Source organism: Macaca thibetana, chromosome 3, assembly GCF_024542745.1.
Source record: "Macaca thibetana thibetana isolate TM-01 chromosome 3, ASM2454274v1, whole genome shotgun sequence".
In the NCBI taxonomy this organism is placed as follows: domain Eukaryota; kingdom Metazoa; phylum Chordata; class Mammalia; order Primates; family Cercopithecidae; genus Macaca; species Macaca thibetana.
Window position 1 is genome coordinate 165,548,144 of NC_065580.1, and position 12,873 is coordinate 165,561,016.

At 42.3% G+C, this 12,873-nt stretch overlaps 2 protein-coding genes across 28 annotated transcripts in view; one reads left to right on the plus strand and one right to left on the minus strand.

Annotated features, from left to right (window-relative positions):
• The window catches only part of SOD1 (superoxide dismutase 1), a 1,049,346-nt gene that overhangs the window by 306,100 nt on the left and 730,373 nt on the right, over positions 1-12,873 (minus strand). The window lies entirely within an intron of this gene.
• Positions 1-12,873, plus strand: part of TIAM1 (TIAM Rac1 associated GEF 1) — a 1,375,699-nt gene that overhangs the window by 194,842 nt on the left and 1,167,984 nt on the right. The gene's annotated exons all lie outside the window — the stretch shown is intronic.

The following is a 12,873-nucleotide window of genomic DNA, read 5'->3' on the forward strand; positions in this document are numbered from 1 at the left end:
AGCATTTGGAAAAGGGAAAAGGAGGACTGAATGAGGTAATAAACAAGGATGTTAATCAAGGAGAAGACATGTAAGGTGCAGTTTTAAAAGACATCATTAGAGGAAGCTTAGGGGACTAACAAGATGTTTTTGCACAAATATGTGGTATGGAGGAGTGTTGTGGATCACAGGAGCAGATCTCCTCTGCTTCTTACCCCTGCAAAACAACATCAGCAATGAAATCATTTAAAAAACACAGATAAAAACAAAATCCCGGTCCTGTTAGAATGTTGGATTGTAAGGATCAGAAACCTAAGTTGATTTAGGGCCAAAGTGGAAATACGTTTGGCTGTGTACCAATCAGGGTAAGGCTGGGGTTAGGGGACAGTTGGACCCGGGGAAGTTAACACAATCAGATGCTCTCTGTCTTTCATCCCTGTTTTCCCTGGATCAGATTAGTTCTTCTCAGGCTAGCTTACATCCGCAGTTTTAAAAGAAAAAAATTCCCAAGGAAGTTCTCTGATTAGCTAATATCAATCGTGAACCCACCTCTGGACCAATCACTGTGTACGGGGTTTGAGGTTCAACGACAATCCCAGCTGGATCCTGTGCCCATCGTGTGGTTAAGGATGGTGGAACAAGTATGGAGGTACAGTACAGAGGAAAACAATTACAAATAAAGGGGGAAAGGAATGGTCTCTTCCACCAATCCTATGCAGAAGAAACACCCATCAGAGAACGCGATGTCCTGTTCTGTAGGGCATCCTAATCAGAAAATACAGTGATGAACTGCCTCACAGTGTAAGCAAGAATGAGAATGAGCACTCCCTGCCCTAAGGGGGATGGACTAGCATTGCTTTAAAAATAATTGTCAGCTGGGCTCAGTGGTTCATGCCTGTATCCCAGCACTTTGGGAGGCTGAGGTGGATGGATCACTTGAGGACAAGAGTTCGTGACCAGCCTGGCCAACATGGTGAAACCCCATCTCTGCTAAAAATACAAAAATTAGCCAGGTGGGGTAGTGGGCACCTGTAATCACAGCTACTCGGGAGGCTGAGGCAGGAGAATGGCTTGAACCCGGGAGCCAGATGTTGCAGTGAGCCAAGATTGCACCACTGCACTCCAGCCTGGGTGACAAAGTGAGACTTTTTCTCAAATAATAATAATAATAATAATAATAATTGAACCTGTATTAATGGGAAATGGATCTATGACTCATCATGAGGAGAAGGGCAAACCTTGGGTGGCTGGTTTGAATCTGTGGGCTCAGTGTGGGATAAGTCAGCTGTTCCCTCCTCACTTACTTTCTAGTGCCCTTGGGCTGGAAGTGTCAGGTCCATAACTCATCCAGGTCAGTGACACCAGAGAGAGAGTGAAGGAAGAGGGTGGATGCACTGAACTCACTCTTATGCTGCCTTCATTTTCAAATAAAGTCACAGTAAAGAGTATATTCTTTTTTTTTTTTTAAAGAGACAGGGCGACAGCTTTGTCACCGAAGGTGTAGTACAGTGGCACAATCATACCTCACTGTAACCTTGAATTCCTGGGCTCAAGCAATCCCTCTGTCTAGCAGTCCCTCTGTCTAGCCTCCCTGGTAGCTGGGACTACAAGCATGAGCCACTGTGCCCAGCCAAGGAGCATGTTTTTGTATCAGTCATATATGTATACTTGAATGCATATATATGCGTATGTGTATATACACTTACATGCATGTATATATGTGTATATGTATACATGCCGAATGTATATACATGTCTGTCTATCTATCTATCTATCTATCTATCTATCTATCTATCTATCCATCCATCCATCTATCCTTTCTTCCTTAAAGGAATCTATGATAATATCATCTGCTATTAGTTTAATACCTGGAATAGGAGAATGTCTTAATGAACGAAATATCACCTTTAGTTGTCTAATCTGTCATTAAATGTCTTACTCATTGGGCTTTTGAGTGGTTTAATGAAACAGTGGTATTTAGACAAGATTTTATATCTATAGCCAAAATCTAAAAGGCTTTCTGAATTGGGGAGGGGTTCCTATTCAGTGGGAAATATTTGTCTACAACATAGTTTATGTGGATTTTATTAACTCTTCTTAAATTGTGAAACATGCCACACATTCAGAACAGTGCACAACATGTGACTGTACAGCCTACTGGGTAATGTGGCCATCACCAGCTCGAGAAATGCAACATTGCCAGCCCCCAAGAGAGCCTCCTCTCCCACCCTCAATCACAGTTTCTCCCTGCCTCCTAAAGATAACAACTGGGCTTGATTTTTACGGAATCATATTTTTGCTTCTTGTCACACATTTAGTACTTGAGTGTACATTCTTAAGCACTGTAGTTTAATTTTGCTTGTTTTTGAACTGTGTATCAGTGGAATCATACTTTATTAAGTATTCTAGGTCTGGCTTTATTTCCTCAACTTTTCTCTTGGGTATATCTCTAGTTTGTACACTTTAATTATTATACAGTTTCATGGTATAAATAGGCTATAACTTCATAATCCATTCTGCTGATGATCATTTGGATTAATTCCAATGTTTGACTATTGTGAATAGTGCTACAATGGACTTCTTTTGGAGATACGTTCCCCAGCAGTCATGTCCATGTATTTCTTGGGGTATATTTCTAGAATTGAAATTGCTGATTTTTCATCTTTACTAAAGTGGCTGACCCAGTTACACTCTCCCTAGGAGGATAAGGGAATTCTTCTTGCCTTATGCCCTCAGAAAACCTTGGTGTTGTTAGTCATTTCAATTCTAGATATTCTGGTCATAAGTGGATTTCCTGGTTTGAGTTTGCATTTTGTAAATGTGAAAAAACAGCATGGCCAAGCTCCTATTCGTAGGTTTATTGGTCATTGGAATATTTTCTTTTGTGAACTGCCTGTCACATCACTTGTCATTTTTTATTTGGTAGTTGATGTTTTTCTATTGATTTGTACAGTTGTGTGCATGTCTGTGTTTTAACCTATTCTGCATGATATCTCCTTGTTGGTTGCATGAGTTGCAAATATTGTCTTTCCATGTGGCTTGCATTTTATTGTATTGTTTATTTTTTAAGTAAATAACTAAGTTTTTACCCGGAATGTAGTCAGGATGATTAGTTACTGGCTTTTTGATGTCTGTCCTATTAAAAAAACTTAGGATTTACCATAGCTACCTTGGATTGCAAAGTCATATATAAATTGATACTTTGAAGCCTTCCTAGATAATACAAGGACATTAGAGTATATTAACTCCTTTTATTCTCTACTGGATTATAAGATACAGTAAAATTTTTTCTTTTATACTATTCTAAACATCTAAGATATTATTGTTAATTATTATTATTATACTTCTGTCCATCTTAAATTATCTTTATTTCTGCTGCATATAGAATTCTCCGTTGGCAGTGATTTTCTTCAAACACTTAGAAGACACCAGTTCATTATCTTCTGGCATCTGTTCTTGCTGAGAAGTCGGCTGTCTGCCTAATTGTTGCTTCTTTGTACAATAACTCATCAGTCTCCTTGTTGCTTTTATGGTTTTTCTCTTTGCCTTTGGCTTTCCTGTTCTACTATGACATATCTAGGTGTAAATATATTTTTATTTATTCTGTTCAGGGTTTGTAGGACTTCTTGAATCTATGGGTTGGTATCTTTTTTTGCATTTTGGGATATTTCCAACCTGTATCTCTTTAGTCCAGTTCTCTTTTTTTCTTCATATTACATCCTTTCATTGTATTTTCTTTTTCTTTTTCTTTTTTTTTTTTTTCGGAAACAGAGTTGTGGACTGTCTCCCGGGCTGGTGTGCAGTGATGTGATCTCGACTTGCTGCAACCTCCGCCTCCCGGGTTCAAGTGATTCTCCTGCCTCAGCCTCCCGAGTAGCTAGGATTACAGGCACCCACCACCGTGCCTGGCTAATTTTTTGTATTTTTAGTAGAGACAGGGTTTCACTATGTTGGCTAGGCTGGTCTCGAACTCCTGACCTCGTGATCCGCCTGCCTCGGCCTCCCAAAGTGCTGGGATTACAGGCATGAGCCACTGCGCCTGGCCCTTTCGCTATATTTTCTATGTCCCCTACTTTCTCTTTCATTGTTTTATTTTTGTCCCTTTATGCTTCATTCTGCCAACCTAATGTTGTGAAGACGAAATACTATTTGTTCACTCAACAAATGTTCTTATTTTGAGGTCCTACTGTGTGCTAGGCAATGTCCTAGGTACTTGGGATACTTTGGTGATCAAAAGAGGCAAAGATCCTTGTCTTTGTGAATTGCTATTAAAAAATAAATAATTGTGTATTGTAATGAGTTATTATGTCTTCATTTTTAATTAAGTTTAACTTAATGATTCAGTGTGTTGGAGGTGGGAAATGATATTTTAAAAAAGCAAAGTAGACCTGCTTTGGGTGGGTGGGCAGTTTTGGGAGGTAAGTGGGGCAGATTAGGGTATAGTGATGAGATGGTACCATTTGAATGAAGACTAAAAGAATGTAAAGAAATTAGCTAGCAGCCTACCTGGAATGTTCCAGAAAGAGGGAGTGTGTCTGGAAAGTTCAGGGAACATTGAGGAAGCCAAGTGTGGCTTTAATGGCATGAACAAGGGGAGAAGCAGCAGGAGATGAAGATAGGGAAGTAATAACGAGGCCAGAGGGGTGACATGCTTTGTGGGTCCCTCTAGGGAGTTTGGCTTTTACCCCTTGAGCAGAGGAATGATGTGTCTGATTTATACTTCAAAAGGATCACCATGGTCCTGGATGAAGATGGATTGTAGAAGGACAAGAGTAGAAACAGGGAGACTTGTTAGGAGGCTTTGTTGTAATCTAGTAGAAAGAGAATGGTGGCTCAGATTATAGTGGCAACAGTGGGAGGGGGTGAGAAGAGATTTGGATTTGCACATATTTGGAAAGTGGGTGCAACAGAATTTTCAGACTGATTTGATGTGGGATGTGAAAGAAAGGGAAGGCAAGTATGGCACCAAGTATTTTGGTCTGAATAGTTGGGAGGGTTCAGTTGCCCTTAGCTCAGCTGGGAAAGGCATCTGGAAGATACCAGAGGGTGTAAGTGCCCAGTGCGGTATTTGATTGTGGAGTCTAGGGGAAAAAGCACTGGCTAGGGACATGCATTGGGAGTTGTTAGCATGTAGATGGTATTCACAGTCATGAGACTGGATGGGATCTGCAAGAGTTGTAGGTTGATTTCTCCAGAAACAGGCAAGAAGATGGCATTTAGATGATCTGCGAAAGAAAGAGGAAGGAAGTAGGACTGTGTGGAGAAGTCAAGCAGTGATGTAGAACAACCTAGCTGGAAGCTCTGGAATTAATACTGCCCATCATCCTTGCCCTGCAGAGGCAGATATGACCAGTCCTTCATCCCCACCTCACTCAGTCACCAGATGTGGGCTACCCTCGGATGCCGCCCTCTGCTCTGAGACAGATCCTGCTGGAGCTGAAGGCTGGAGGCTGCCTTTTGACCACAGCCCCCATAGCTGAACAGCAAGTCTTTCCTTGGGGTAAGATTGGGACAGTGGATCTACATATCTCCCTCACTGAGGACCGCAGTACAGAAAGAAGAGAGAAGAGGGCCAAGGACTAAGCCCTGTGGTTCCCCAACATTAAGAGGTCTGGGAGAAGAGGAGGAACCAGCAAAGGCAGCCAGCAAGGCGGAAGAATTATGGTGACTTGGAAGCAATTGAAGAAAGTACACCAGAGCAGAATGAGTAATCAGTGGTGTCAAATGCTGCTGATAGAATAGGTCAAGTACAATGAAGACAAGACAGAAACATTGGCTTTATAAACTGGGAGGTCATTAGTGCCCTTGAGAACAGCACGTGGATGGATGGAAGACTCACTGGAGTGGGTTTAAGAGAGAATGGGAAATAAGGGAACATGGCAAATACAGATGCCTCTTTTAATATTTCTGCAAAGGAGAGGGAGAAAGCAGCAAATTTTCATGCTTATAATTTGATGATGTGGAGGAAAGAGAGGAAAATTGCTAGAACATTGCCCTTGAGTGAGCAATGGGTGGAGATTGGACCTCATCACAGGTGGAGGGGTTGGCTTTAGAGAGGAGCATCGATAGTTGTCTACATCAACAGGCAGAAAGGTAGAGTATATACCTACATGCAGATAGATCACCAGAGAATATATATAGTCTTAGAAGTTGGTGGTAGTCCTCTCTGATTGCTTCATTTTTCTCAGAGAAGTAGGACGAAAGGTCATCAGATGGGAAGAAATTATTGGGAATTTGGAAGAAAAACAGAAGACAGTGGGTGAGAGAATAGACCGAGAATTTTGGGGTAATTGCCAGTGGCATTTAAAGGGACACATGACATTAGGGGTCATGAATTTAAAGTGAGACCAGCCAACAAGTTTGCATGCTTTTCCCTAGCCACAGTCAGCTGTCTGGGTACAGGTATGAACTGGGCAGTCTGATGGGTTTAACCAGGTGTTTTTGCCAAAAGGATGTGACTAAGTAAAAGATGGGCCAGGGAGTTGAGGGAGGGAAATTAATGATAGATGATGGAATCTACACTTCTTTTTAAAAATTTTTAAAATGTTTATTAATTCATTAATTTTTTAAAGATGGGCTCTGGCTGTGTTGCCCAGGCTGGTCTTGAACCCATGGGCTCAAGCCATTCTCCTGTCTCAGTGTCCCAAAGTGCTAAGATTACAGGTCTGAGCCACTGCGCCCAGCTAGAATCTATGTTTCTTAAGGAGGAGCATGAAACATCGAAGATATGAAGGGATTCTTGGAGTGTGTCTTAGTCTATTGGTGCTATCACAGAATACCGCAGACTGGATATTTTATAAACAACAGAAATGTATTTCACAGTCCGGAGGCTGAGAAGTCCAAGATCAAGGCAACAGCAGATTGAGTGTTTAGTGAGGGGCTGCTGCCTCTGGACAGCGCCTTGTGGCTGTGTCCTCACACAGCGAAAGAGATGAATGAACTCTGAGACCTCTTTTTAAAAGAGCACTAATCCCAATCCTGGGGGCTCTGCTGTCATGATCTAGTCTTCTCCCAAAGGCCCCCACCTTAGAATACCATCACCTTGGGGGTTAGGATTTCAACATATGAATTTTGAGGGGATACAAACATTCAGACCATAACAGAGTATGAGACTGAATGGTCTGAAAAGATGGGAGGTGTGAGCTGCTGGGGGGATGCATGACGATGATGGCTCACGGGCAATTGGTATCTTTACCCCTTTTTGTTAATAATCTGTGTATTTCAGAGATTTGGCATGCAGTGTCTTGAAAATCCTTAGTGAATGTTATAGTATAAGTTGAAAACTCCAAGTGTTTGTGTATTATTGACATAAATGTCTATATCTCCTATTCCTTATTTCTCTCTTTGCTGTTAAGGATTTAGAAGGAATTGGTAAAAAGGGACCTTTTTGCTATGGTTAAAGAAGAGACCTCAGACTTGGGTGATTTTGATAGTGCTTCTTGTCTTGAATTATCATCACGGGGTACTGAATGACCGTTGTTCAAATCATCAAATATTTATTGAGAGTCTACTGTGTATGAAGCCCTCTTCTAGGCACTTGCAATAGAATTGTGAGCAAAATGGATAAAAGTGCCTGCTCTTGTGGGGCTTATGTTCTAGTGGAGGAGAGAAACAATAAACAAGAAAAAGTAAAATAAGAAAATATTCAGCATGTGTATAAAGGAGAGAAAAATAGCTGGGTGCGCGGTGGCTCACAACCATAATCCCAGCACTTTGGGAAGTCGAGGTGGGCAGATCACTTGAGGCTAGGAGTTTGAGACCAGCCTGGCCAACATGACAAAACCCCATCTCTACTAAAAATACAAAAATTAGCCGAGTATGGTGGCGCGTGCCTGTAGTCCCAGCTACTCAGGAAGCTGAGGCAGGAGCATTACTTGAACCTGGGACGTGGAGGTTGCAGTGAGCCAAGATCGTGCCCCTGTACTCCAGCCTGAGCAACGGGGCAAGACTCTTTCTCAACAAAATAAGTAAATAAGTAAGTAAATAAATAAATAAATAAATAAATAAATGGAGAGAAAAATAAATCAGGGAAGTAAGAAAGGAAATGTGCCAGGGATGAGGGGTGGGGCCACTGGCCAGGAGGACACCTTCATTGAGAAGGTGACGTTGGACAAAGACCTCAAGTCTTAAGGTTACCTGCACATGTGGAAGAAGAATAAGTTTGCATGGGAACGAATAGACCAAGTTGGCCACACGTCCTTAAGAAAATAAAAACCCATATTCATGCCAAAGGCCAAGAATATTGTTTTTGGTTATTGAAATGGAATGAGTCAGTGGTGTCTGTGTGTATGTGTCTACCAGACGGGTAATGGGCAGTTCATTGCTGCTACCTTTTTTTTTTTTTTTTGGTGGTGGGGGAACAGTGTCTGGTGGGTGTTTCTGCAGGAGACTGCTGACTTCAGACCTAGCCGACCTGACTAATTTTTGCCAATGGAAAGTTATGTGTAAGGGATAACAGCTGTTCTTTAATGGGCTGAGTTCATCTGTGGCCAGAAAAAGAACAAAGGCTCCCAGGGTACGGGACTTTGGGAGGGGTGAGAAGCTTGAATCATAAGCCTGAGCCTGAGCAAGGTGTGTGAAGTTGTTGAGGCTGAGAAAAGTAAAAGTCAGAGATGGCTTATCTTGGCGTCCACCAGCCCACAGCAAGGATTCTCAGCTGGGCAGGTTGTCAGCGTTGTGGTCCCATGCTGAGAAATTCCCTTTCTCAGAAACCAGGCATCCGAGAGCTAAACATTCTTTGGTGTTTTAGGTGATGTGGTGAAGTGTTTGTCAACTTGCTGGCTGAGCCTACTCCACACGAGTAGTAACTCCTGGTACCTGTGCCAGGAACTGTGTCATCCCTGTGAGTCACCTGTCATGTTTTACCGGGAAGTTGGGTGGTTCAGCTGCGAGCACGATGCTGTTCAGTACGTATTTCTTTTGATTGTGAACCAACATTAGTACTTCAGGGAGGTGTTATAAATAGTTCAGTATAAAATATCCACCAGCAGTTAATAATCTCAGTCCAGAGTTTGAACTTGCCTCTTCGTGTGGCGGGGGTGGGGGTTTGGCGGGGGCGTCCTTGGTTCTGTCAAAGGACCCCATGAATACATTTTGGAATCTCCCACACATGCATTATGCATATTATTTGCCTCTTGTGCAGTTTAGCTGGCTCACGTTAGATACCTTGTTCACTCACCTTTCTCAGACGGAGTGATGACTAACTTCCAGGAGCTTCATGACAAACTCTGAAATATGTTGCTTGCCTGCCACATTTGTCCTTGAAAGGCAATGAGGTTCTCCATGAGTAAGTGTAGGCTTTGGGAGTCACACTCAGCCCTCTGACTTTGTGAACCTGGAAGCTGAGATTCATGACACGAAAGGTAGTGTTAGGAATAATAAGGCCGGGCATGGTGGCTCACGCCTGTAATCCAGCACTTTGGGACGCTGAGGTGGGCAGAACAGGTGTTCGAGACCAGCCTGGCCAACATGGTGAAATCCCACCTGTACAAAGAATATACAAATTAGCTGGGCCTGGTGGTGGGCACCTGTAATTGCAGCTACTTGGGAGTCTGAGACACAGGATCGCTTGAACCCAAGAGACAGAGGTTGCAGTGAGCTGAGATCACTCCACTGCACTCCAGCCTGGGCAACAGAGTGAGATTCTGTCTTTAAAAAAAAAAAAAAAAAAAAAAAAGATAAATAAATAAATAAAAACAAATAAATCAAGTGTAAGGATGTCAGGGTTGATAATGACAAGACTGTAGCCCAAATGCTGTAGTGAGGTTGGAGAGAGCTGGGGTCCCAGCTTCACAGAGACTAGATTTTAGACCTGCCTCTTGTTGAGTGGCTTTGGGCCGTTCATTTAAGCGCTCTGTGCCTCAGTTTCTTTATCTGTTAAATGGGTCTAGTAATAAGTAGTACCTTGCTGAGCTGTCATGAGGACCAGGTATAAAATTGAATAAGCAGCCCCTAGCCTAGTGGCTTTCACAGAGAAAGTGCTCAGAAAGTGTCCGCAACTCGTCATCAAAGTTGTCTTCACATAGCTTTATAAGGGAAATGTTCTTATTCCCATTTTACAGATGAGGGACTGAGGCTTTATGAAGATGAAGGGATAGGCCTGTGACTGGAAGAGGAATTCCTGGCTGACTCACAATTCTTACTTAGACTGCCTGGCACCCCTGCTTCTGTCTTAACTCCTGAAATTACTGTGGGTTGAGGGTACACCTGAATGTGGTTAGTTAACATGTGTGCCATTTAATATTTGCAGTTAAGAGTTTGGGTTTGATTCATTTCCCCCACTGTTAGGGTTTTGGACTCATTTTTGGTTTCTTGATCTGCTTTGAAATTTGGGATTGGGATGGGTTGGTGGAAGCAGCTGTTCTCTACCGCTGTGACTCCAGCATACTGTGCAAAGGTGTGCCTTGTTTTATCTTCATAACTGCGAAAGATTTACCTTGATAGGTGAGGCAATGTCATTTTATCCCTTACCATCAGAGAAAATCACTTATCTGGGCGTGCGGAGATCATGGTGATATGACAGGGAGAGTTGGCTTATTGGAAGGCTTGGTTAATGTGCGTAAAGTTTTGATTAGTTTTGTTTTTAGCAGTAGCTTTTTGTTTTTTTTTTTTTTTTGAGACAGAGTCTTGCTTTTTTGCCCAGGCTACAGTGCAGTGGCATGATTACAGCTCACTGCAACCTTTGCCTCCTGGGTTCAAGCTATTCTTGTGCCTCAGCCACCCAAATAGCTGAGATTACAGGCGTGCGTCACCATCCCTGGCTAATTTTTATTTATTTATTTATTTATTTTAAGTAGAGATGGGGTTTCACTGTGTTGGCCAGGCTGGTCTTGAACTCCCGACCTCAAGTGATCCGCCCACCTCAGTTTCCCAAAGTGCTGGGATTATAGGCATGAGCCATTGCACCAGGCCAGCAGCTGCTTTTTTTTTTTTTTTTTTTTAATAGCTACATATATCTGAGCCAAAAAGTTGAAAATGATATTTTTGGAATATTTTTTAAAAGTTGTGGTAAAATATATATAACATAAGACTTGGCATTTTAGCTGTTTGTAAGTACACACTTCAGTGGCATTAATTACATTCACAATGTTGTACAGCCATCACCACTATCTATGTTCAAAACTTGGATATAAGTGGAATTATGCAATATTTGTCCTTTTGTGTCTGACTTCTTTCACTTAACATAATGTTTTCAAGGTTCATCCATGTAGCAGCACAGATCAGAACTTCATTACTTTAAATGGCTGAGTAATATTCCATTGCAGAGATACACGACGTCTTGTCTATTCATTCATCTGCTGATGGGCACATAGATTGTTTACACCTCTTGGCTATTGTGAGCAAATGCTGCAATGAATATTCACAGACAAGTGAAAATGATGGTATTTTGTGGCATTAGCAGAGATGCACTTTTTTTTTTTTTTTTTTTTTTTTTTTTGAGACAGAGTCTTGCTCTGTTGCCTAGGCTGGAGTGCAGTGGCGTGATCCTGGCTCACTGCAACCTCTGCTTCCCGGGTTCAAGCGATTCTCCTGCCTCAGCTTCGTAAGTAGCTGGGAATACAGGCACACACCACCAGACCCGGCTAATTTTTGTATTTTGAGTAGAGATGGGGTTTTGCCATGTTGGCCAGGCTGGTCTTGAACTCCTGACCTCAGGTGACCTGCCCACCTCTGCCTCCCGAAGTGCTAGGATTATAGGCATGAGCCACCATGGCTGGCCAGAGATGAACTTTAAGTTCTTGGTATTCCAGCGGTAGAGCTTTCCTAACTGAGGAAGTCTGTGTCTTTGACCAGGTTGCTATCTTAACCCCTTGGGCACATGTGAATCTTTCTCCTGCATTCTTGCTGAACCTGCCACTGTAATTTGGGAGGACGCTGGCTGCTGGTGAGTCAGACTGCCTCCAGCCATCTGGGTTTGACTGCGTCCTCCCTGCCAGGTCTCTGGGCCCCTTGCTTGCTTGTCTGGGGCTGAGCCAAGAATTTCTCATGTACCCACTTATTATGGTTTGCTTATTAATTCTAGATGGGCTTAATTTATATTTTTTTATTTGTATGTGCCTTTTGTACTAGGTTGGGACCCCAAATTATATGTACGTATACTGCATTGAATGTTCATTTTATGGAAATATTTTTTAAAGGAGGTAATGAGTGGGACATACAGCAAGTTTATTTCTGTTGACCTGGGTACTGGGCTGAAGCTATCATGGTTTTATTATGTGAGCTTGAACAAGTCACTTACTCCTTCTGACTTCAGATGAATGAGTGATTTATAAGACCTCCTTTCTGCTCTTACATATAGAGGTCTATGACCCTAAATGTGTCACCCCTATGTTAGGCCATTTAATATTTTGAGACACAGGTTTGTCGTATTCTCTGATTGAAAGTAACCTTTGCATATTTGGTTTTCATTTGCATTAGGGAAGATGGCAGCAAATGCTCCTAGAGTGAAATCAAATGCCTGTGTTATTGGAAGGGAACATAAGACAAGTGGATTCTCATTAACATGTTTCCCTGGCCATTATTCATTAGAAGTCATCTAATTTTAATTGATTATGTGCCTGTGTTTAGTACAAAACTCTGTAAGGTGTCATGTGTTACAAACAGGTCTATGGGTGGGATCCTTTTCACTTCACCATCCTACCCCTGTGCTAGGTATCTCCTCGTGTATTGGGCCATTCTTGCACTGCTGTAAAGAAATACCCAAGATTGGGTAATTTATAAAGAAAAGAGGTTTAGTTGGTGGTTCTGCAGGCTGTACAGGACGCATGATGCTGGCATCTGCTCGACTTCTGGGGAGACCTCAGAAAACTTACAGTTACGGCAGAAAGAGAAGCAGGAGCAGGCATGTCATGTGCCAGAGCAGGAGCAAGAGAGAGATGTGGGGAGATGCCACAA